Here is a 27231-nt window from a genome sequence, read left to right on the forward strand (position 1 = left end):
TCCCTCAAATAAATAAATAAAATCATTTAAAAAAAAGAATTGTAGAATATTATGTTAGTTTCTCAAAGTTGCTGCAATAAATTAGCACAAACTTGATAGATCCAAAGAACAGAAACTTATTCTCTCACAGCTCTGGAGGCCAGAGGTCTACAGCTGTACTGCCTCCAGGGCTCTAGGGACAATCAACAATCTCTTCCTGGGCTTTTTCAGCTTCCGATGCCACTGGCATTCCTTGGCTTGTGACTGCATCTCAAGTTGCTCTATATATCGCCTTCACCTTGGTGGGTCTGCCCCCAAACTCCCTCTGCATCTTTCTTATAAGGGTGAATATCGTCGCATTCAGAGACCACCTGGGTCATACAGGGTAAGTTCCTCTTCCCGAGATCCGTCCTGAACAAACTCGTTTGTTTCTCATGGTCGCTGTAGTAAATCGCCGTAGACTTGATGGCTTCAAGCAGTGTATCCTCTCATGGCTCTGGAAACCCCAAGTTTGAAATTAGTAAGCCTGGACCCAAATCAAGGCATTAGCATGACTGTGCTCCCTCCAGAGGCTCTAGGAGAGAACCCATTCCTTGCCTCTTCTGGCTTCTGTTGGCTGCCAGCATTCCGTGGGTCACGACCTCATCCGTCCAGTCTCTCCTTTATGGGCACCTTCTCTTCTTGGTGTCATTTCCCTCTGCCTCTTTCTTATTAAGACCCTTGCGATGGCACTTAGGACCCACCTAGAGAATCTGGGGTAATCTCTGCACCACTACCCTCAATTTAGTCACATCCGCAAAGAGTCCTTTATTCAAATATGGCTCCGGGTATTCGAATGGGTATGTCTTTTGGGGGGGTGTTTTCCAGCCTACAACAAATACCATCATGTTCAACCTCCTTTTTATACAAAGAAAGAAACAAACCCTGAGACTTAAGTCAGTCTGTGGGAATGGGTTTCTATTCTTAAAATGAGTAGCAGGAACAAGAAGACCCCCTCCAGACACTACTACAATGGAAGGAAGTGACACTTAATTCCTTGCCTGTGATTTTCACTTGATTCCCTTTATTCTGGGAGGAAGTAAATATAAAAATGTAATAATGATCTGTATCAAATTTTGCTATATTTGACTCTTTGTTCTAATCTGTTCACTTATATCAGGTTTTCTCATCAGTGACACTAGTGACTTTAAGATTGGAAAATTCTTTCTTGGTTGATGGAAGCAGGGATGGGGTTGTCCTCAGCATTGTGGGATGTTTATCAGCATCTCTGGCCTTACCCCCTAGATATTCGTAGTACCACCTCCCCCCATCTCTCTCCCTCCTTCCCCTGGTTGTGAAAACAAAAATATACCTTCAGACATTACTAGAATGTCTTTGGGAGGAGTTGCAAAATCACCCCCAGTTGAGAAGATATGGACTTGTACGGAAACATTAGGATTCAAGGTATTCTTTTTTTATTCTGACTTTATTATCTGCTAATTAAAATTTAAAAAGTAATAATGTTAGAAAAAGGACAGGACTGTCTTCAAAGCACGGCAAATCATTACCTTCTTCTTGACGGACCATAAATCTACTTTTTGGAGTCAGCTGTCAATCCCTCTAACATTATCACCGTCTGGGTTATCTTACTCCTTGGGGTTATTTGGAGCCTGTTTTTCAAGTGACTTGCTGAAATCCAGGTCCTAGTTCCAACACATTTTCATGCTAATTCTTTAGATTAAGGAGATGGAATGAATCTGACTAATCTTTTTTTTTTTTTTTTTTAAGATTTTATTTATTTATTTGACAGAGAGAAATCACAAGCAGGCAGAGAGGCAGGCAGAGAGAGAGGAGGAAGCAGGCTCCCCGCTGAGCAGAAAGCCCGATGCGGGGCTTGAACCCAGGACCTGGGATCATGACCTGAGCCAAAGGCAGCGGCTTAACCCACTGAGCCACCCAGGCGCCCCAGAGAGAAGCGGACTCCCCGCGGAGCCGGGAGCCCGACGTGGGACTCAATCCTGGGACTCCAGGATCATGACCTGAGCCGAAGGCAGTCGTCCAACCAACTGAGCCACCCAGGCGTCGAATCTGACTAATCTTTGATCTGTTCTGGTACTTGGTAATTAGGGTTTCCTTTTTAAAGAGCTCACAAATCATACTATTACTTATCTACTCTAGAGTTCTTCGGTGCTTGAATTTGAACTCAACCCGTTTATGTTTGTGGAATCAGCCTTTCTGCCTTCAAAATATTTGTCCGTTCCCATTCCCATTCTTGTGGTACTTAATCCTTCAATGCATGATTCCTAAAAGATGAGGAACCAGAGGTCCAAGATTCTATCTACAGTTTTTCTTGATACCTGAGTAAATACTAGATATCTTTATCTATCTGTACCTCTATATTGATCTCTATCTATATGTAGGAGACTTTAACATCTTGGAATCAGCAAATGGCTTTCATAGAATCTTCTCCATGATTGAAACCTTGCCTCTAGGTGCCAGAATTATGTATCCAACTGCCAATTTGACATCTTCACTGGGATGTCTCAAACATGATTCAAATTACCTTGAACTGATATCCACACCCAACTGTGGTCGTCTTTGCCATATTTTAGCTTGGTGAAGGGCATCGCCATCTGGGCAATTCAGCAAACCATGACTAGAAAACAGTCATGAACATCTTACTCTGTATCCAATCCATCAAAAGAATTCAATGGATTATACCTTCTCAAAATAGTTTTCACATTTCCCCCTTCTTATTAACGCCCCTCTCCTATACCAGTTCAAAGTACATGATTTCTCACCTCAGCTGAGGAAATAGCTTCCTAACTGGGCACTTGGGGCAACTCCTGAGGTGCATGCTGCTCTTCTGAGGTATGAATCTGATCATATCATTCTATACTGAATTCCCTTTATTCTGGAATAAAAGTTAAAATCTTGACCGTGGCTTAGAAAGCACAGCCCAGGCTTGCCCTGCCTACCTTTGCAGCTACATTGCACTCCACCTACATCATCCTTCATCCTTGGCCACCTTTGTCTCCTTTCTGTACCTGAGTGTGCGCACCTTGCTTCCCTGATCTTGCACTGGTAACTACCTCCTGCCAGCCGGGCTCTTCTCTGTCTTGTTTTTATCAGACTTTAGCTCACACTCATCTTCAGGTTTCAGCTCAGTGATCCTTCCCTAAGGAAGCCTGTCCCAATCATGTCCTGACACGCTCCTCTTTTCCTCTAAATCAGATCTTCCCAAATCATACCACCATATACTTCTCCTTTGTAGCACTTTGGAAATGTGATCTTACACTTATTTGGGTGACAATTGCATTAGTATGTCTCCTATAGTAAATCAGTGAACTTTTTGAGGAAACATATGTCTCCCGGTTTTGCCCACTTTTAGATCCGTGTCACTTTTTTATCTTCTGTGCCATGTTTACGCCACTTTGTACCCCTTGAGAAATACCTAGCATATTGTATGAGCCTAAATATTTTTTTAGGGGGAGAGAATGAGTGAAGGAATGGATGAATATTACACCCTGTTCCCTGCAACAGGTTTGTTGTACACTTTTATGACTAAGATGCATTTCTTCAACAGAGAATGCAGAATGAAATCTGAGTTGATTTTGCTTTTATAATGTATTTAATAAATATAATATATTTAATAACATATATTTTGCAAATATATTTGGTCAAATTAACAAAACCATCTGCTTTCAGAATGGATAAAACTCTTATTCTTCTTTTCTCAGAGAACAATTTAAAAAGCCATTTAATTTTGCCAACTATTCTTAGTTATTTTTTACTATTGTTATTGCTGATTTATTTTATCTCATTTAATTTAATTAATTTTTATAGTGGGTTCTGGGGTTTCGTTCTGACATTATTCAAATTATAGGATTATAGGTCTGTGTAACTCATTTGTCATTTAATGATGATGAAGTCTTTTTCATTCTATCTGTTGCATGTAGTCTTTAAAAAGTATCTTTCCAGATATCTATGTAAGTATTTCTTCCCTAATATGGGCCTCTACTTGCTTTGTTTTTAGATAGCCTATCTGAATTTTTTTTTTTTTTTTTGCTAACTTTTAAAAATCTCAAGTCTACCTCTAATGTGGGTCAGAATTCCCCTATTTGGATATCAAGGAGTCTTAACACATGTTTGGTTTCTCCCAAAGTTATAATCACTTCCATTTTAAAAAACCAGTTGCTGGGGCGCCTGGGTGGCTCAGTGGATTAAGTCGCTGCCTTCGGCTCAGGTCATGATCTCAGGGTCCTGGGATCGAGTCCCGCATCAGGCTCTCTGCTCAGCAGGGTGCCTGCTTCCCTCTCTCTCTCTCTCTCTGCCTGCCTCTCCGTCTACTTGTGATCTCTCTCTGTCAAATAAATAAATAAAATCTTAAAAAAAAATAAATAAAAAACCAGTTGGTTTGTCATATCTGACCTGATCTCAGTTCCTCTCTCTAGCTGTGTGGCCTCAGGTAAGTCCCTTCCCTGTCAAAATTCATGTTTCCCATCTGTTTCCCATCTGTTGGAAGAGGAAGTTGGACTTGGTAAGGTCCCATCATATTCAAAATCTCAATAAACGTGTATCATAGTGGAAGAATCCATTTTCTTTTACTTCTGTTGAGGTTGGAATATGATGAAAGTTTTTGTGAGTATGAATATTTTGTTCTTAATTATTGCTGGTTACTATTCCAAGGTAAGGATATACCACAGGATTTTTTTTAGCTTTATTAAAATATAATTGACAAATAAAATTATAATGTATTTAAAACGTACAATGTGGTGATTTGATATACATATACGTTGTCAAAGTTCCCACAAACAGTTCACAACCCATCAACTCACATATTCACCTTTTGTCTTTTTTCACCATTTTTTAAACCATTCACTGTTGAAGGGTATTTGGGTTGTCTCCAGCTTTGACTATGATAAATTAAGCTGCTATCAACATTCATGTATAGGTTTTTGTGTAAACATAAGTCTTCACTTCTCTGGGGTAGATGCCCAAGAATGTTGTTGCTGGGTCATATGGTACTTGCATATTTAGTTATTATAAGAAATTACCAATTGTGTTCCAGAAGTATAATTTTGCATTTGCATTGGCAATGTATGGAAGATTGATTTTCTCTGTTTCCATGCTGGCATTTGGTGTTATCACAATTAAAAAAAAAGATTTTATTTATTTATTAGAGATAGAGAGAGAGAGCATGAGTAGGGGAGAGGGGCAAAGGGAGAGGGAGAAGCAGACTCCCTGCTGAGGAGGGAGCCCAACATGGGCTCAATCCCAGGATGCTGAGATTGTAACTTGAGCTGAGGGCAGACACTTAACTGACTGAACAACCCAGGTGCCCCCACAATTTTTTATTTTAGCTGTGTTGGTGGTATGTAATAATATCCCATGTGGTCTTAATTTGCATTTCTTTAATGGCTAGTGAAGTTGAACGTTTTTTCATGTGCTAATTTACCATCTGACTATTCTCTATAATAACATGTTCCTTTATATCTCTTGTCCCTTTTTTAATTGGATTGTTTGCTTTTTTTGTTGTTGAGTTTTGAGAGTTCTTTATATATTCTAAATACTAGTCCTTTGCCAGACATGTGGTTTGCACATACTTTCATGTCTGCTGGTTGCTTATCTTTTTATCTAACAGGATCTTTCACAAAACAAGTATTTTAACATTGTAACGAAGTCCAGTTAATTCATTGTGTTCTTTTATGAATTTTGTTGATGGTGTCAAGTTTAAGAACTCTCTGCTTAACCCTAGGTCCTGAAGATTTTCTCCTTTTTTTTTTTTCCCTAAAAATTCTATATTTTCTGTTTCACATTTAAGTCCAAGGTGATTTTGAGTCAATATTGAAATAAGGTGGGGCACCTGGGGGCTCAGTCAATTAAATGTCTGCTCTCAGCTCTGGTCATGATTTCAGGGTCCTGGGATTGAGCCCTGTGTCTGGCTCTCTGCTCAGCAGGGAGTCTGTTTCTGTCTCTCCCCCTGCTTCTGCTCTCTTCTTCTCCTCTCTCTCTTGGGAGAATAAATAAATAAATAAACAAAATCTTAAAAAAAAATGTTAGCATGAGGCCTGAGATTTGGGTTGAGATTCATTTTTGACTCATGAATATCCAGTTACTCCAACACCGTTTGCTAAAAAGGCTATCCTTTTTCTATTGAACTGCATTTGCACCTTTGCCAAAAATCAGCTGAGCATAAAGCTGCGGGTTTATTTCTGGATTCTCTCTTCCATTGACCTGTGTATTTATCCCTTTGCCAATACCATGCTGTCTTGATTACTGCAGCTGTATAGTCCGTTTTAACATCAAATTAAGTGATTCTTCCTACTTTATTCTTCTTTTTCAAGATTTTCTCAGCTCTTTTAGGTCTTTCCATATAAATTTTATTTTATTTTATTTAAAAATTTTATTTATTTGAGAGAGAGACCAAGAAAGAGCAAGAGAGAGAAAGAGAGAGAGAGGGAACAGAAGCAGGGGGAGAGGGAAAGGGAGAAGCAGACCCCCCACTGAGCAAGGAGCCCAATGTGGGGCTCGATCCCAGGATTCTGGGATCATGACCTGAGCTGAAGGCAGACACTTAACTGACTGAGCCACCCAGGCACCCCTTTCCATATCAGTTTTAGAATCAACTTATCTATGTCTACAAAATACCTTAGTGAGATTTAGATGGAAATTAAATTACATCTATAGATCAATTTAGGGAGAACTGACATCGTTGCTGTGTTGAGTTTGCCAGCCCATGAACAGTATTTCTCTCCAGGTGGGCTTTCTTTGATTTCTTTTATCAGTGTTTTGTAGTTTCTTTCCCACACAGATCCTGTACTTATTTTGTTAGATTTATACCTAAACATTTCATCTTCTTTGAAGAAATTTTTAAATAATACTGTGTTTTAAAATTTCAGTTTCTTCACAGCCATTATAAATGTATAAAAATGTGATTGATTTTTGTGTGTTGATCTTGTATGTGGACAATTGTGACAGTGTCTTTTTCTGAATTTATGTGTTTTTTCATCAACTGGATTCTGAGGGCCTTTGGGCGCTATATGTTTCTATGCTACACTAACACTAGGGGCTTCATACATATTTATATGTGAGCGGTCCAGCCCCATTAGTACTGTGATCTCTGACTCAGCCACATGTAATAAGACCTCACTTCTGTTCCTCTACCTTTTCCTTTTTCTTCTTCCTGAAAGAGCTAATTCATAATGCATCTGTTGACATGCCCACACTCCCGTTTTTCCTTGACGTGCGGTGCACTGACTTTATTTGGAATAGTTCTCATTTATTTACAGCTTCAAGAGAGCAGTATCTTAGTGCAGATTGAAATTGGGATTTAATTAATGTCTTTACACAGTACTTGGGTACTAACCTCTTTAACTACCAGAGAAATACCTGTACGTCTGATTCCATTTAGAATTGTCAGCAGATACACAAAGTGCTAGAAACAGGTTTTTTTTTTTCCCCTTCTATGTGACACAGGCAATAATTAAAGTTTAAAAGCTGTGTGTTGGCTCTTCTTTATAGTTCACTTGGCATTAATTGTGTTTATGTGCTTATGGTTTGGTTGAGGACTTTCATTCAGTACTTTTTATTACTTGTGCCATGTGTTTGTACATATATCATATTTTTCAAGCATTTCTCAAACACCCTCTTTTCCAATCTCTACAAAAGATAATTAATACCTGGCAGAATACAAATGAGAAAGAGAACAGATGTGGGTGAAGAAAATCTATGATTTAAAGTTAATAAGCAAAGGAAGAAGTAGTAGCAATCTCTTTAGGAGACTCAGGACACCAGCTTGGAAATGATTCATAAAACCTAACGATAGTATCTTCAACTGAAACTTCCTAGTCTGTAAATATGTGTGATCAAAAGTTAATATCTAATTTCATCAGAAACAAGACTGGTAATGCTGGGTGATAAAATCTGAAATGTTATTGTGGTTTGCTGGGACTCCATTAACGTAATAATATATGTGAAGAAATACAATAGAGAAATCAGGAAGCCATAACCCAGAGACTAAGGGGTCACAGAATACATTACCCCAAAATAGGCCACTTTGGCCTGTGGGTTATTTTGGGTTGAAGGCAATCAAGGCCCAACAGACTCCGGAAGAATTTCTTACCCCCGCCTTACCTGCCTAAGAGAATTTAGATAAGGACCTGTATAAGGAAGAGATCTATTCCCAAAGGTAATTTTTATATCAGAAAGGCTCAGTTTCATGGTGTGGCATGCATTCGTTTACCATACATTTGCTTTTCCTGTGAATTATCTTCCTTCCCTTTGACTCTAGACCGCTACCCCCTTCTCAACTCAGGAGGGCACATAAGCCTCAATTGCCCAACGGGCTTTGGGTCTCCTGTCCTTGTGGGGACCCCGTATACATGCAATTACATTTGTTTTTCTCCTGTTAATCTCTTTTGTGTTAATCTGATTGTTAGACGAGCCAAAGAACCTAAAAGGGATGAAGGGAACATTTTTCTATCTCTACACAATCATGTTTCATAAAGTAAAAAGCTCTTTCTCCAAATAAACCACAAAGTAAGAGAGACCATTGTTTAAATATCAAATATTTAAGGTAAAGTGTAGGTCAATTCAACTTGACAAATGTATATTGAATCCTTGTATATCCCAGGATCCATAGTGTATACTGGGGGAAGAGAGAGGAAGAAGGCACAGCTCTTCCCCTAGGTGTGTTGACCTGCAGGTTGCCTGGGGAAGTAATCCTGAAGGCATGGTACGCAAAGAGCATTTAGAATCTGCAATATCAAAGATAATCAGACTGAAAACAACTATGCTAAACAAAATCAGATATTCCTGAGATGCCTCACATTAATAATGAATGAAGGGAAGGTTAACAAAAAACAACAATAATCACTGTAAACCTTAAATTCTGAATCTTAATCAGATTCATGTACTTTCGAAACCTTTGTCCTAAGCACCAGAAACAGCACAAGATGAACTTGATAGTATAAGTAGCAGTTCTTTGTGTTGATTTCTGGACTTACTAAACCAGAGAATTAGTTTCTTTTTTCAAGGTGGCAAAAAATACTATAGTTGTTTTTTGGGACAGATTTGAATCAGGTGGATCTTGGTATAACACTGTTAAACTTTATTAAATTTGTGCCTTTTAAGATTCGATGTCTAAGACAACCAGAGCGAGAGTATTCTATTCCAGTGGTTTTTTAGTTGGATCCAAGTGGAAAAGATGTGGAATTTTTGTGGAATGTGGAATTTTCCCAAGTGGAAAAATACCAGGTGGACGAAGTATTCACCCAGTTGACAAGGTCTTGGATGTGGTTGAACATACACTTTGCATGGAGAAACAAAGATGAGTCATGACTGACGCTCTCAAGCAGGTAAAATTCAGTAGGGCAGACAGACTGATGTGTGAGGAGTCCAGCTGCAGATTAAAGCACAGGTGTGATTTTTCAGGCCCGACTAAAGTCAGTTATAGCTTTACCTGACTGGCCTCAGGGAGAAGTCATCCTGGCTGTGGCAGTCTTGGGGCACAACCGGTGTCCTGAAGTCTGAAGGGACTTGCCGTCTTGATCTTTCACATCTTTTCATGCCTCAGTGCAGTACCTTCATTCCCGGTCTCTTCACTGGGGTCTGGACAGCGTCCTCTGCAGGTGCCCACCCCTGCTGAGCTCTCCTTGCAGGAAATGAGGGGAGAACCTTGAAGACCCTTTGCCCTCACTATGACTCAGTTCACTTCTAGCCCACCTTGTGTGCCCTCTACATCCCACTTCAGAGTCCATAAAACAAAACTCAGGCAAGAGAAGGACCTTCTTCTTCTGCACGGGTCAACCTGTCTACCATTCCCTGGGGGAACATGGACCACGAGGAGTGGGTGCTTCCTCTGGTTTTAGACTCTGACTTATCGCAGTACGTGATTAAGGGCTCGGTGCCTTCATTTTTGCCTCATTTTCATGGGGTGTCCTACACCTGACAGCTCAGCTAGGTCTCTCCTAGCTCAGCAGAGCTCCTCAAAATATGGATACAAATAGTCACAACAGAGTGAGAGACATATAAATATGGGCATTGGAAAGAGCTCTGAGAGTCCAAAGGGTGAAGAAGAGGGACGGATGCGGGAGGTTGTAGTTCAGCGTGGCTCATAAGTATGCACTGGAAACAAAGGTACTCATGGTGTTGGGGCTGAAACTCCACAGCCCCTCAGGAAATGCAGATAGATTGTGTGGAAGACATCAGCAAGGGGTGGTAGGTAGCAGTGACACTGGTTGCCTGGGCAGGGGGCCACCAGAAGGTAACCTGGCCTTCATTCTCCTGGGGAGCTGCTGAAAATAAAAGAAAAACAGATTCATCAGAGGAAAGTGATGATTCATCTATCTCCATTTGAAATGACAAGATTTACAAAAATAGAATGTCTAGAGGCCACATTATCATTACCTAAACTACCTTCACCTTCCCATTGTCCTGGAGTGGGATCATCGCCACAGGCTTTAGGAGATATCAGAGAATAAACTACTTGTCCTTTCACCAGCTATTTTGTCTTTTTAGCTTTTAGCTTGTCATGTTTGGATCATTTTTGCTGACTAATCTATTAAAAATCAAGTGAACTTTGTCATGATGTTATTTACCATGCTGAATATTAGATGGTTCCCTCTTTTGGGACAGGAAGGACACTGTGACAGAACCTCCAAGTCCCAAATGTTTTTCTTATCTCCTATCATTTTATAGCATGTACAAAGCTCATGGGGCAGAAGGAGCCCTGTGGTAGCCTCCAATAAGAGATGATTGGTGAGGCAGTTAAGGTCACGGACCAAAGGTCAGCCTGTCCAGGATTCCAGCCCCACCAGTTACTAGCCATATGAGCATGGGTAGGTTAGTTAACTGTCCTCAACCTCAATTTCCCCCTTTCATAAAATGGGGATAATACTAGTACCCACCCCATAGGATGAGCTGATAGATGTAAATCATGTCTTTAGAATGGTCTAGAAGAGAGGAGACAAGGTGGTTGCAGAAAGAGTGAGCTCGAGAGATAGACCTATTTGTTGTGTGTTAGGTAGTGGTCAGCACCTAGATTTTTAGAGCTGGAAAAGTGGTTGTGAGAACAGTCAGATTGCCAGGGGCGAGAGGAGCTAGAGAGGGAGGGATAGGGTGAATGTCATTTGGGCAGGACAGAAGTGATCTGGACTCCTTTCTTAAAACGTCAGGGTTTCAGGAGAGCTAGGGAAATAATTACAATGTCTGGAAACAGTGCTATTCAGAGAAGATCAAGACAGAGGAGGCTTGTTTTGAAGACAGAAGGAGGAATGATCAAACGGAGGTAGATTTACCAAGTTAGAGAGAGAGAAAAATTTTAAAATAATGATTTTTGAAAGATTTCAGTTGCTTTATTATTTTTAAATTTTCTTAGCATGTATATTTTCAAACATGCACAAGAATAGAGACAGCCTATAATTACCTGTCATCCAGCTTTGGATCCTTACCAATCTTTCCAAAATTTGTTTCATTCACTTGCCACAGGGGGAAGAAAAAGTTGCCAAAGTATTCTGAAATACATTCCAGATACCGTGTATCATTTCACTAATAATAATTTAATATGTGTCTCTATGCTGATAAGTACCTTTGTTTTCATAACCATAATGCTATTATTAGACTTAAAAAATTGCCATCAACTTCTCATTGTCACCTAATACCTTGCTTATATTGAAATTGTCCCCATTTCTCTCCAAAAGCCTTTTTACACAGAGCTTGTTCGGATCGGCGTCTACGTGGGGTCTGCACTTGGTCATTACTTCTTTTACGTCTCTTTCAATCTGCAACTGCCTTTCCCGGACAGTCCTTTCATCGCATGCCATTTATTAGTTGAAAAACTGAGCCATTTATATTGTAGAATGCCTCACATTCTGGATTTGACTGATTATTTCCTTTTTGTGTCCTTTAATTTGTTGAAGGGTGATGCATGACAGTATAGATTCCGAGACGAAGTATTTTTCTCCCCCTCAGATGGAAGCAAGAGAAACGCATGATTGAGAAGATGAGGGGAAAGCTATGTGTGTCTCGTCAAAGGGCTTCCATCACTTCAGTGAAATGGACTGTGAGCTTCTCATTGAGGGAAGGATAGAAGGGACTGTGGCCATGAGTCTGAGGACAGAACCTTTGCAGTAAGGGTCCGGGGAATGTGGGAATCAAACTGGGAAGCACGAAGGGCTCACCCAGGCATAGTAATAATGAAATTGAGGTTGGTTAACATGGCTTTGTGTGCAGAAGGTTCACCTGTTTTCGTCACTTGCCCCATCACTGCTTGCTCCATCACTAGGAGAAGATTGTGGCTGGTGGCCTCCAGGGTTAGGGTGTGCCAAGAGTCGATGAGTGCCAAGATGGGTACAGTTGAAGAACTGGAAGCAGATTTGTAGGACTCAAGGGAGCAGCTGAGCAAAAGGCGGAAGTGGACCAGCGAGGAAGGATTTTGCACTAACAGTACTGGTGGGCTATGCAAAAGGAGGAGATGAGGGTCAGCACACAAGAAATACGGCAGCTGGGAGAACTCACAGTTGGTGGGCTATCTTCAGATGCTTGTGCAGCTGATGGTGGGTGACGGAGCTCTGGGTAATTGACAGGAGGGTGGAAGGTGAGACTGTGGGGCAGTGCAGACCTGAGCCCCCCTCTCAACTTTGCTACCGCTTTGCTGTGTGACCTCAAGCAGACTGTTTAATCTCTCTGAGCCTCCATTTCCCCTGTCATAAAAATGCACCCATCAGTGTCAGTTTTATTTTTGACAGTTTTATTTTTGGTTTTCTAATGCAAATGCCTGATTGAAGCTTTGACAGCTGAGGCATCCATTTCAAAGAGGTCCTGACTTCAAAGAAGGCTGTGTATACACACAGTGCCAGCCACACAGCTAGGAAGGAGCAAGACCATCTCCCTCAGCTAAGGCTCCTTTGTTTTGAGAACGTTTCTTGATTTTGGTAACAGACCATTTGGGCCACTTGTATTTTCTCCTCCCTCACTTTAAATTCCCTCTCTTGTATTTTAAATACACTAGTGAAGAGTGAGCCCACCAATCTCGAGCCCCCACTGTGGACCACAATAAAAGCAGAATCCCAGAACGGTGAGCAGTTTGTCTTCCTGTGACCTCACTGTGTGGCCTGAGGTGTGCTGTGTAATTTCCAGTGTTTTAAGAAATAAACCTTATTTTTTCAAAGTTTCCTGATGGTCATTGCTGAAGGGCATTGTGCAATCATAAGAAGAAGTGATGTGGGAAACAAAGGCAAAAGAAAAAAAATTAAATTTCCTTTCTTCCTACAACCCATTGACAAATCCTTGAATCAGGTAGAGTGAACTTCCTCAGGGAGCTCAGCTGCCTCCGTGCTGACACTTTGCTAAGGGCAAAAGGCAGTCTTAGCCCAATCTCCCCGGGATCCTGTGAGTCTCCTTTAACATATAAAAATTCCTTTGGAAACTTCCTTTATCTATAACCACCCTCTCCCCTCCCCAGATATATGATGGCCATCATCTTCTAAGCATACGACCCACTGATACACCTCTGAAGGGTCTCATGACTGGGACTTTACTGGACAGTAATAAATGACATTTCCTAACAATAACTGGCTCCCTCAAGGTCCTGGAAACCTTGCTTAGAGACTTACACTCTCCCTAATCCCCTTTCCAACTTGAAAGTATATAATCAGCCACTCTCTGTGACCCCAGCACAGCTCTTTCTCCCCATGGGTCCTATCCCTGTGCTTTAATAAAACCACCATTTGTGCCAAAGACATCTCAGGAGTTCTTTCTTGGCCGTTGGGCTCCAGACTTGCACATTTCCTACATCAGTAGCACTGCTCCTTGGTAGGCTGAGACCAGCACAGAACAATACCACATAAGACTGTGGGAGGAACGAATGAGGACTTGTATGTCCAGCATCAGGGCCTGTCCCTTAATAGTACCCACAGGTAGCTGTTTCTAGAATGGAGGAAGTCAGGGAATCATGGGGTCAGTGTGTCTCACCTCCTAAAGAGGTAGGCTGTGTGTTTAAGTCTTGCTGTCCTTGAGAAAGTCATTATTAGTATTTTTGGAAAGAAAGCCAATAGATTAAAAAAATTAATAATTCTAAAAAACAACCGTCAGTGCTCAGTTAGGCAGTTGGAGGATAATAAAGCTAAAAAGAGACTGTTGTGCTCACAAAATCCTCAGACATACATACAGTGCTCCCATCCATCCACACGGTGTCCGTGCCTACACTGACCGTCATTGTTTGGGAATCTCCTCTGATTTGTAACCATGCCGTCAGTCATTAGGCATTCTGGCTGGGTGAACCCAATATTCACAAATCTAATCACGGCTATTTTTATGTAAAACACATTGAACCAAGCCTGCTTTCAGACTCCATTCTCCTATCTTTCAGTATTCACAACCTCCCCAAGAAATTCAGAAGAGCCTGTGTGCGGTAAAATTTCCCTGAATATTCAGCATATATGGGAAGTCACCTCCAGTTAAGAGAAACAATGAACAGAATGCCTCGTTCTTAGGAAAGAGTTAATGGGACGTAGTGAGACGAACCCACCAGTTTCCAGCTCCAGCATTTTTTTTTTTTGAAACATTGAAAGACTGATCTGCAAGTTTATGAATACAAATGTATCAGTCAGTCATCTCGTAAGATGCACAAATGGCCTTGGCTGCCACTTAAGTGGGTAGGAGATGAAGGGCTCGGGGAGGAGGGTGCCTCCGTGTTTGTGTGGTCCTCGGCATTATTCTGATGAAAAATGCTGGCAAGGGGCCATGTTTTCAGATACTTGCGAGACTCTCCTGCCCCTGTTTTATCTTTGGATGTTACCATGGCTACTGATGGAAAGAAATGAAAACCAAGAGGTGGAGGGAGGTAGACAGATTAGGGGGTGGAGGAAGTACAGAAAACAGTCTCAACAGCCAAGCATCTGGGAAGATTTATTACTGGAGGTCTTGATTGCCTGTCCTGCTGTGTAGACTATATGCAAACACCCACTCTGGAGCCGGTTACCTTTTTGAATAGAGCTCTACCGAGGACACACGGGGGACCAACTGACCTGTGTCTTTTGCAACTGTCCTTTTATTTCTTATGCAGGAGTTTGAGAAAGTAGGGATCTTAGCTTTACATCTCAGCTCTGTACTTCCCAGCTACGTGGCTTTGGCTGAGTTATTTCGCTTCTTGGACTGAACCTCTCATCAGGTTCTTAGGGGATCACTGGTGTGAAAGTCCTTAGCACAATACCATGCATACTAATGGGTGCTTTGGGTCAGTTTTTTATTCTGCTTCTTATGAAGTCGTATATGAGCTGGTTATGGCAAGCCAGTCCGCTTGTCTGTTTCTCAGTCTTCCTTCAGAGAAGTACACATGTGGGGTCTATTTCATTAAGGTGATATATTATGGCTAATAAAGGCTGGTGAGCAAACAGACTGTACCCCCAGCTTCTCTATGGGCAATTCTTGTTCTTCTGGTCAGGACTGACTGAGGAGCAAGGCGTGCTGTCTCACTCTTGGCTGCAGTAGCCCCACCTTGTCCTGGTACTTTAAAAAAGTTGGGTGAACGGGAACCTGGCTGGCTCAGTCGGTTAAGCATCTGTCTTCAGCTCAGGTTGTGATTCCAGGGTCATGGGATCAAGTTCTGCATTAGGCTCCCTGTTCAGCAGGGAATTTGCTTCTCCCTCTGTGTGAACACACTCTTTCTCTCTCAGATAAATAAATAAAATCTTTAAAAATTAATGAATGAATGAAAAGTTGGGTGTAAACAAGAGTTTTATAAATGGAGACATCTTGCCTTGGAATATCTTTCCTGTTACAATGTTCTGTCTCATCTCTGATCGAGAGGAAATTAACAATGATATTTTTCAAAAAGATTTATTTATTTATTTCGGGGGAAAAGGGCAGAGGAAGAAGATGGAGAGAATTTCAAGCAGACTCCTGGCGCAGGGCCCATGACACAGGGCTTGATCTCATGAACCGAGAGCCCAACCTGAGCCCAACCAGTCATGAGTCAGACACCTAACCTACCGAGCCACCCAGGTGCCCTGACAATGATATTTAAATCTAGTTTCCTTTTCAGTGGTTCTGTCAAGTGGTTGGTTAATTTTGTTACTGACTTAAATGTATTAGGAGGATTATTTTTATTTAAAATTAGTGAAAGATCCTTTCATAAAGTAAGGGTTGCTTTTGAAATGGGAATGCTTAACTTCTTTCATCTCAGTTTATTAGGTTATAAATATGGGTCTTCATGTACAATACTGAGTTTTCATGAGGTGCACTGATAAACTATGTCCAACATCTTGAGCATCTTGTTAAAATAGACACAGAATGTATTCTCCTTCTGGAGGAGTTGTCCATTATTGTTTGATATTTATAGGTGTCTTACATTTTGGAGAGGTAATTGGAAACATTCTGGAGAGTAAGAAGGATGCATTGCTTCTGCAGATGTTTCCCCCTTACATCTGAGAGTGGTTGCTCTTCCCCTTTCTATACCTACTTAATGGCTGAATCTTATGGGTTCAGGACAGTGTTTTCCAGACTGTGGGATACAACCCATTTGTGAGCCAGGAAAACAGTTTGGTGGTGGCTATGAATGTATGTATGTATGTATGTATTTATTTATTTATTTTTAAAAGATTTTATTTATTTATTTGACAGACAGAGATCACAAGTAGGCAGAGAGGCAGGCAGAGAGAGAGAGAGAGAGAGAGAGGAGGAAGCAGGCTCCCTGCTGAGCAGAGAGCCCGATGGGGATTCGATCCCAGGACCCTGAGATCATGACCTGAGCTGAAGGCAGAGGCTTTAAACCACTGAGCTACCCAGGTGCCCCAGCTATGAGTATATTTAAAAGGTGAAATGGAACAGAGGAGAAAGTCTCAGAGTGCATCGTACATGGGAAGGTAAGTACTCCTTCTTGACATTTTGCTTGTTATATATTTATACTCTCACATGCAGATTGAGGTAGGAAAAAAAAAATGGATAGCCACTGACTTCAGGGTTGTAGTCCAAGGCTAGTGGGGCTGGAGAATGGAACCAAGAAAGTTAGGCTTTTATAAAGAAATTTTCACCTCCCTTATGGGGTGAGAATTTGTGCTACCTGGAGTTCAGCAGTTCTCTTAGGATTAGAATGTTTTTTAGACTGTTCCACGTTCCTGTTAGAGATGCTACGTCTAGCTGGTTACTGAGGTTCCAAACAACATGGTCTTTTTTGTCTTCCTTTCTTCCCCTCCCCCCTCCTACCCCTCCCCCTCCTCCTTCTCCTCCTCCTCTTCTTCTTCTCTCTCTCTCTCATCCTTGACTTCAAATCTGTTGCTGGGTAATGATGATTCTACCTACACATTATCCATCACTGCTCTGCCCTCTCCCCTCATTTCCCCATACCAGGAAGTCTGGCTACTATAATAGATTTCTCACTGCTCCACATTTTCTGCTGCCCAATGAGTTATCCTAAAACCAGATTGTCATTCTTATGCTTAACAAGTTTCAGCGCTCCCCTGATACCTAGTCACTTTCAAACTGGTTTCCTGATGTCTGAGGGCTTCACGATAATAATGCTCCTTTACCTCTCCCATCCTTCCTGTCTGTTCTCCTGTGACCTACACTTCAGCCAACCAGAACTTCTTATTTCTTTCCACCCTCACCTGTGTAACTCTTTCCCACATTGTTCTCTCTTCCTAGACACATATTTTCCTTCTGTCATTTCCCTCCTCTGCTCCCAAATACCCGAATTCAAAACTTTATGTCATGATCAGGCTTACACCCCATGCTTACCTTGTTTCTCCAGGTAGAAGCATCCTTCCCACATTTAAATTCATTGACTCTACCTGTGTCACTCTGAGGATGTGGCTTTAGTTTTTCCTGTACAGGACTGCTCTGCCTTTAGATGAAATAATCTCCTCCCCCCATTTCCTATTTACTACAATGTCTTGAAACTAGTAGGTGCTTTATACATGTTTGCTAGGAAGCTATAAAATGACACTCTTCAAGTAGTGTGTTTTGGGTTTAAAAGGGTTAAATCAGCTTCCAGAATGACCTCACATAGTACCAGAAATTGTTCTTTACACAGGAAGAAGGAGAATCTTAAAAAATCTGGGAGGAACTATTAATTCTATTACCTGCTTTCAGACACCTCAAAACATTGGAAAAGGCTGCTGCCTGACATATTGGTCCTTCTGAAGCCGTTCACACGTATCATGAGTGACCAGTCAGTGACCTATCTCTAAACCCCGTGATAAGGTTCAAGCTGCCAGGGTCAACAGCAGTGCCTGCGGCAAATTTCAGTCTTCTTTCTGGCTTCAAACTTTTGTGTTTTGGATAGAAGTTTTCAAAGCATTGTCCCTGGATTAGTACCACCAAGATTACCTGAGAACTAGTTAGAAGTGCAAATTCTCTGCCTCACCCCACACGGTTGATCAGAAGTTCTGGCATGAAGCTCAGAACTCTGTGTTTCAATAAGTCCTCCGAAGAATTCTGATTCATGCTGGCCTCTGAGAACTTCTGATTTCCCTCTCTCTCTTCTCTTACCCCCATTCTCTCTGTAACTTGCATGAATCCTAACACCATCACAAGCCTGTAAAGAGCACTGAGTCTGCCATTTGTAATCATGGGTGGTTATGCATCAGAAAAAGACAAAACAAAACAAAAACCCAAGCCAGAAAACAGAACAGTATTGCAGCTATACTGGGAATAAGGAAAGCCAGTTTATGGAACAAAATTAGACACAACTAAGTAACCTATTCCATCATCTGCCAGAATTTTGGTTCCTAAAAAGAAAAGTTGCTAAAAAATCTCCTTAAACACCTTCTCCTTAATTTTTCTTAAACCTGGCTTTCTTTATACAATGCCATTCAAGATAAACTACCTCTCACTCAGTATTTTTCCCCTATTTATTCCCTAGTTATGTGACAGAATTCTGTTACCCATTGCAAATTTGTAGACTGTCAGCAGCATTTTAACTTGGGTGGGCTTTTGTAGACTTCCTTAAGGGTCTAATTTGCAATTAATATCATTGTTGCTCCAGGGAAATGTAGTCTCTGTTCCAAAAGTCCAACTCACAAAGCACTGAAATGTGGCAAATTGGTGCATTGGGAACTTCCTGTGCTGGGAAAAGATACTGTGCATATCAAGTTCTCATTTCCTATTTCAGACACGAAAAATTGGCACCAGCGTATATCTTTCAGTGAGAATCTTGATGAGGCACAGGTAGAGCTGAGCAGGCAATAACCTATGTCAGAATTTTTTTTGTAGGTGCAGAGATGCTAACTGGCTCTCGAGTGCTTCCCTGGGAGGAATTTCACTTTTGGGGTTTTTCCCTTTAGATTTAATCATTTTATCCTAGTAAACCATAAGGACCTCTGAAAGGCGCAACATTTTCAGGTCTTTTTAGTTCCTCTTTTTTTTTTTTTTTTTTTAAATGTAGGCTCCATGCCCAGTGTGGAGCCCAGTGCAGGTCTTGAACTCATAACTCTGAGATCGAGACCTGAGCTGAGATCAAGAATCAGACACTCAACTGACTGAGCCACCAAGGCACCCCTTTTTAGTAAGTTATAAGCCTAAGGTTTTTAGAAGAGGAAGAAAATGTGAAGAAAGTCGGCATCTCAGGTAGAGGATGCATTGTCTCAGGGCCTTTGCACTACCTGTTGTTCTCACTGTTACCTTAAATCTTTGCTTAGTTGGGTATTACTTCATCATTTTTGGACCCAGCTTAAAAGTTGCCACCCTTAGAAATGTCTTGCCTAAGTCCTTTATCTCAGTTAGTTCTCATTTCTCCTTTCATCTTCTTCAAAACATTTATCTCTACCAAAATAATTATTGGTTTACTTGATTATTATCTTTCTTCTACACTATAATGTAAGCTTTATGAGCATAAGAATATTGTTTTCTCATTTTCTACTTTTCCTGTACTCAGAATATTTCAGACTCATAGTAGATGATAAATAACTATTTTTTAAAATTAATGAGCAAAGAGCTCAGAAGAAATACGAGGTTGTATCCTGGAAGGGGCACTTTCTGATCTCACAGACGTTAGGTAAGTGGTTCTATCACAGAGAGGTGACTTGGAGAATTGTTTTAAATCTGCCTGCTTTGACATGGCTTTGAAATTTTGAACCCCAGTTTCCTTATCTGAGGATGATAATAGCTACTTTGCAACATTAATTCCAGGCTAGAGATAGTATATGTAAGATGTTTAGCACAGTGCTGGCATCGACTATTCCTATGAAATATTTATTCCTTATTTCTTCTAGGACACAATCTAGTTGAACAAAGATGACATTGTCTGTGAATTTTTGTCTCTAGGGTTGTAGTGACTGATGTGTTTATCACTCTGGTATCCCCCCCCCCCTTTTTAGAAATTTATTTGAAATTATCCCTTGACATAGGGTTTAGAAGTTGGCGATAGAATGTCAGAGTATTATCAAGACATTTTTTTTTACCCATTCCCTTTATTATATCCAAACTAAGTTTAGGCATTCCAGAAGACTTGCAAAAGTTTTGTTTTTCTCATGCAGAAGCTCTATTTGAGTCAGACATAAATTTCATGGCAGCAGGCATCTGCTCTTAATCCATATGCTACATATGGACAATAGAAATGTTCTCTCATAGAACTGATAGTAGTCACGGTCTAGAATTTCATTTTAAAAAAGAGTTTGGAACAATCATAGGGTTGGAGTTGACGTAAAGAGGACTTGTTTCAAAGTTCTATTTGCGTAAGAAATGTATCATTTTTGTATGAAGATTGAAGATCTTCTTTACATAGGATGACTGAGAGTGGAAAGCAGAGAGTTGATAGATATTACAAGGGTAGACTGAAGTCACCAGCTGAGCAACCCTTTGTGTTTACTTCTAGGAATGGTCTGATTGACTTACGGGGAGCTCATAAGAGAACGTATGTTCTGTTATACCAATAGAGTAAGATACACAAAATCCTAAATTCTCCATAATACAACTAAAGACAACAAACATAAAATGCTTGTCTAGCAAAACAATAAATGGAACATTGGAATGCAGAACCACTGAGCATTGTTTTCCTAGTTAGGCGATTTTAATGATCTAGCCTGAGAAACATGGGCTATCCCAAAGCCTTAACCTTTCTTTATATTGATTTTGAAGGTACCATTCAACTTAATATATTGTTTATCTGGGGAAGAGATAGAACTTTGTTTAAGAGTCTAAAATATATATACATTTATATAACTTAATTTTTACTTTATTTTTTTTTAAACTATCAAAAGTAAATAATATTGGCTGGAGCAAACCAGCCAAACTGGAACAGTGTGTCCACTGACAACAATTAGGAAGCTGAATAAGACATAAAAAAAAAAAAAAATCTTCTAGAAAGGTGCTAGAGGGTAGAGAGAGAAGGAGATATCAAGACAATATTTTAGAGTAGACAGAAATTCAGAGAAGCAAGTCTAACATTTGGGGCTTTTATTAGTCTTGGGATATTTATTAATCTAGAGCTGAACAGAACTCAAATGAAGGTCTGCGAAACAGATTTTATAGTTTCATGTGGCTAAGAGAACTTCAGTTGTATTAAGGGTTTACAAAGAGCACCCTGGTAAACTCACTACGTTTTGGAATGGGAGCCTGGTGGATGCGCCCCTAGGATTCAGAGAAAGTCAGAGGTCACATAGCTTTAACATATACTGCAGTCCAGCTTAGAGTCATCTAGGTGGTTCAAGAAAGACCACAATCTCTAAAATTGGATAAAGGTGATCATAGCTTGCTAATACTCCTAAGAATCCAGTAAGAGGAAATTAAAAAAAAAAAAACAAAAAACAAAAAACTTCTTTGGAGGGGAGGAACTTTATTTTAGCCTAATTATTCAAAGAAACTTATTTCCACAGATAAATTTAAGTTTACAATGACTAGCACTCTGTAAAAATAAATAGCTACATGAGATAATATAAGTTAATCCAACAGAAACAATGGACTGTAGAAACAGAACCAGAAGTGTTGTAAATATCTGTAGTGTCAGATTCAAATTTAAGAAAACTACATATCAAATGTGGGAGATGGGATTACAGGGTTTCTTAGATATATTTAGCATAAACACACATATTAAAGAAGATAAAGGACTTAAAATTAGTGAGCTAAGCGTCTCTTTCACAAACTTAGAAAATATAGAAAAATCAACCCAATGAAAGTTGAGGGAAGGAAATAAAATTGTTAACAGTATAATTTAATAAAATAAGGAACATACAATAGAGATCAACAAAGCTATAAACTAGTTCTTTGATTGGACTAATAGAATTGATAACCTTCTTGTGAGACTAAGTTTAAAAAAAAAGGAGAGAAGTCACAAAGCAGAAATAACAAAGGGGACTTACTACAAATCTTGCAGAAATGGTAATGTAAGGGTATAATAACAACATATTATTTGTGCCAATAAAGTAAAAAATTTAGATGAGATGGATGAAACTGATACAAGAAGATATCAAAAATTTGAATAGTCTTTTATCTATTAAAGATACTAAGTCTGTAAGTAAAAATGTTTCTATAAGAAATATTACAGTTACCCATGTGTTTAAAGGTGAATTCAGTCAAATACTAACAGGAAATCTTCAAGAAAAAAAAGAGAAGCATTTTCCAACACAGTTAATGAAACTAACACAAATTTAATACTAAAACCACATAGGGATATTATAAGAAAGGGAAATTACTGGCAAATCTTGAAGGATATGGGGGAGGTATCCTGAAAAACACAGAGAACACCAATTAGATATAAATAATAAAAATTATAATACTTGAAAAAATATAAAAATGCTAATATATTAGGCTAAGCTTGTTCCATTCCAGGAGTGTGACATTCATTTAATATAATTAACTCAATCATTGTAACCACATTAATGAAGAAAAAACATGAAGTCAATTAAACAGTTGCAGAAAAGTATATGATAAAGTCCAGAACCTATTCACAATAAATCTCTTAACAATACACAAATAAAGGGAAATCTCTTAATCTCATGTATGCCTGAAAAGGCTGACAGCAAAAAACAGAATCCAAGTTTCTTTGAATATTAAGCATAAGAAATATACCAGTTATACCACCTCTATTCAGCATTTTACTGGAGAACATAACCAGTGTTTAAAACAAGAAAAAGGAACAAAAGTTGTAAGGATTAGAAAGTAAGAAAGAAAACTTCCATTAATTATGAATGATATGATTGTGAGTAGAAAATACTAAGCACAATACAGATAAATTACTTGATTTGATGATTTTGGCAAGTTTTCTGATACAAGAAAAGCAAAAACCAATGATGTTTCTATATTGTACTATTTTATAGGAAATTTTAAAAAAATTACATAGTCCAGTGTGGACTGGCAGTGACGGTTTGGGGAACTCTTATCCACAGATTACCCTGGGCTCCAGGGATCTTCCATTGTATGGTTTTGCCACCTCATACGGCCTGTCTTTTTCTGCATGTGGCTGACAGATGGGGAGAGAGTATGAGGTCATGGGTGAGAGGTCTTCATGGGCCAGGCTTGGAACTGACCACTCTCCGTTGTCCATAACACTGATTGGTAGTGGTTTGTCCACACGGAAAAGAAATTGAGTTTTCATCTACATGTAGCCGTTTTTACTGTAACTTCTGTTTATAATATCATTATTAGATAGATTATCTGTGGGTATCAGGGAGGAAAAAAAAATATTCTCCTTGAATGCTTGGAAGTAAGAGAAACTTTGCCCTGGCTGGCTTCCTCTGTCTGTATCAATTCTCCCATAAGACTCCAGTTCCAAGTCTAAGGAGAACCAAGTTCTCGTGAGGAGGTGAATGCATTTGTGGGCTACATTGTTTATTTCAGAAAGAAAGGAAAGCTACTTCTGTGTGACGGTTACTGTGTATGGGTTTTGTTTGCTGGGCATTGATTCCACAGTGGCAGAAACACAGATGAATGTGTTGCTTTGTTTGTTTTTTTAAATGTCTTGAGACTACATTGGCAGAGCGAAGCCATATGCTACCTACTCTTGCCTCTAATACTGAATGAATTAGCTTGTGATAGTGTTTCCTGAGCTAATGAGGCAAACATTTTCTTGGATTCAGCTGGAGAAGAAATCTTTATTACTGTTGTTTCAGTGATAAGGAGAGCAGTGAGAATAACATTATCAAAATTTTGTGAAGTAACCATCATACCTATGGAGATAAGTTTTTCAGGAATAACCATATTGAACAGTGAAAATGTAGAATTGTCATTTTGTGGTAAAAACTACAAAAATTCATGAGCAATTTAAAAAGCCTTATGAGAATGGGTGAGAAAGAAGAAAATGGAAAGATGGAGCACTATAAAAGAGAGTCCATATAAAGCTTTGGAAATAGATTGTGTATGAAGCTTATTTTTTTATTTTTTTTTAATCTCTGGGTATAGCTTATTTTTATATTTTGATAAAAGTGTTGGAATGAAAATTCAGTGTGGTCTTTCCTAGTTTTAGAACTGTGTGATTCCAAGTCACTGTTCCAGTTAATAAAATGGCTGGAAAAGCAAAAATGCTGTGGGTTGTTAGTGTTACTTATGAGTACGCTGGTTCTCTGGCAGAGGGGCAGAGCGTATGTGCATGAGTAGGGGTTGGTAACGTATGACATCTGCACACCCTCTATTTGGAAATGAATCAGAATGTGGCAGTTTTACTCTGCTGGCATACAGGTTGGAGTTTAGGGCTGTGAAACCTCTGGACAGTATCCTAGAGAAGTGAAATTCTCAGTGAGGAGGGAACTGCAGAGAAGGAGCCTAAAAATCCACGTACAACTTCTTCTAAGGAGTCAGCCAGCTTCTTAGCTGCCCTTGAATGGGGTGAATCTCAAAAAAACAACAGACAAGTAACAGCTGGGAGTCCAAAGAGCTGAGTAGAGATTTCAGCAATAATTAGTTACTGGGAAGAAAGAGATTCAAGTTTATGTTCCCCAAGATAACCACCTTGGTAAATCTTCTGGGTTTAATTTTGGGACCCCAGAGGCTCTGGAAGTAATGGCCACAGTCCCAGAGCGAAGCATGTGTTTTAGGAGTTTTGCACGCCCATAGGAAAGGGAAACTGAAGTAACCGTGCTCTCCTACAGCCTATAGCAAAGGCTCGGACAGGATCAAGTGATCCGCTGATATGCTTGCTGCCTGCAAATCAAAACGGGACAGCAGTGACCGAAACAGAACAACAAACGGAATAAACAAAAACCCAACACACAAACACGAAATCTGAACCTTTTTGGAGGAATGTATCATCCAGGTCCTGAACAGGATTTTATCCACAATATCAAGCCGGTGATACACATTGAGGAGGGATGCTAAGGAGGCGGCGGGGGGGGGGGGGGTGGAATCAAGAAGTAGAGCACAGATAGCAAAAAACCAGGTAGATGGTGATGAAGTTATTGGAGGTATCAAAGTATCAGATATGGTTAAAACTGAGTAATATCTTTAAAAATATGGAGAAAAAGATGGACAAAATAGATAAAAATATGGAGATTTTCTTTTTTTAAGAAAGCTTTATTTATTTTAGAAGAGAGAGAGAGAGCATATGTGCATGAGTAGGGGGAGGGGGAGGGGAAGAAGGAGGGAGAGAATCCCACACAGACTCCCTGCTGTGCACAGAGCTTGATCTCAGGACCCTGACATCATGACCTGAGCCCAAATCAAGAGTCGGGTGTTTAACCAACTGAACCACCCAGGTGCCCCTCAAAATATGGAGATTTTCAACAGAGGATTGGAATCCATAAAAAGGAACAAATGAATATTCTAGAACTGGAAAATAAAAACATGGCATTTGTAATTAGGAATTTGTCTGATGGGTGTAACAACAGACCAGAAACAGCAGAAGACGAGATGTAGTGATCTGGAGGATATGTTCAGTCTAAACCCCAGTAAGTGCATCTTTGTGGAAATTCACAAGCTAGTTCTGAAATATCTATGGAAATGGAAAGGCCATTCATGAATAGCTAAGACAATTTTGGAAGATACCTCTATCAGACAGCAAAACTTATTACAAGGCTACAATAATTATGATTTTGTATTGGTAGAAAGAAAGACCATATGCAGTGGACACTTGATGTATTAATGAAAGTGGCACTTCAGAGAATGACCTCTCCATGGATAGTGCTGGGCTAAATTGAAATTCACATGGAAAAAAAATGAAACTTGATCCTCACTGATACCATAGCAAAATTTAATACCCTGTGGAAGGCACATCCTAATGTAAAATATAAAATAAGAAAGCACTTAGAAAAAATAAGAGGTTATGTTTATCAGTTTGGGATATACAAAGATTTCTTAAGTAGGACAGACTGTCACTGAAGAGAAAGATATATTAAAATCAAGAACTTCTGTTCTCCAAATGACCCCATTAAGGGAGTGAAAAGGCAAGTTACAGACTGGGAGGAGATATTTATGATGCAACAAATGCAAAGGGCTTATATCAGAATACATAAAGAACTCCTCCAAATTTGTAAGAAAATGTTTGAAGACTTGAACTGACACTTTACAAAGAGGCTGTCCGAAGGGCAAGCAAACATTTGTTCTCAACCACAATTTTTCATCAGACAAATGTGAATTAAAACCGTAGCACAATATCATTATGTATCCACCAGAATGGCTACAAGTAAAGACTGTCATTTCTAAATATTTCCAAGAACATCAGTATCTGGAAGGCTCATCACTGCAAGTGGGAAAATAAATGGGTAAAATCACCGGGGGTCAGTCTTTGGTATTGTACATGTTGAATATAATTATGTCCTCTATGATCCAGAAATTTCACTCCTGGCTTGGCTTAGGCTATTGGCAATATAATAATATAGAAGCCCTGAGATATATGATAGGAAAGAAGGCCAGAAGAGGGAGGGTAATTCCAATCATCATAAGCAACCTTGGAAATCCATTCTGGATTCAGATCTTGAGTTCACGTATACCTCACCATGAGAATAAGCCTCCTAGTTCAGTTTGGTCAATCAAAGAGGCTACTCAATTAAGTAATTGATTATCCCACTTTTCCTGAAGTGCTTCTGTAGGTACGAGTTTTTTCCAAACTCCCATTTTGCTTGATGATGATGTAGTTGAAGGCAGTTTTCTCGTCTAAGAATATTCTAGATCATAAACTTACGTCGATTTTTTTTTTTTGCCTCTAAACTTTGAACTGTTTTATTTGTTATTTGCAGGGAAGTCAGAGATTAAGTGCAGATTATGTATTTTAATGTAGAGTAGAAATCCTTATGGGAACTGATGAAATTTGGTATCTTGGATCCATCATGGTAACTACATCAGACTTCTATTTTTTTAATATTTATTTTTTTTAAAGATTTTATTTATTTGAGAGAGAGAGAGCGAGAG

At 39.7% G+C, this 27231-nt stretch overlaps 1 long non-coding RNA gene across 1 annotated transcript in view; it reads left to right on the top strand.

Annotated features, from left to right (window-relative positions):
* Positions 1 to 27231, top strand: part of LOC125103054 (uncharacterized) — an 88554-nt gene that overhangs the window by 32985 nt on the left and 28338 nt on the right. The gene's annotated exons all lie outside the window — the stretch shown is intronic.

The sequence above is a fragment of the Lutra lutra genome, chromosome 6, assembly GCF_902655055.1.
Source record: "Lutra lutra chromosome 6, mLutLut1.2, whole genome shotgun sequence".
Classification (NCBI taxonomy): domain Eukaryota; kingdom Metazoa; phylum Chordata; class Mammalia; order Carnivora; family Mustelidae; genus Lutra; species Lutra lutra.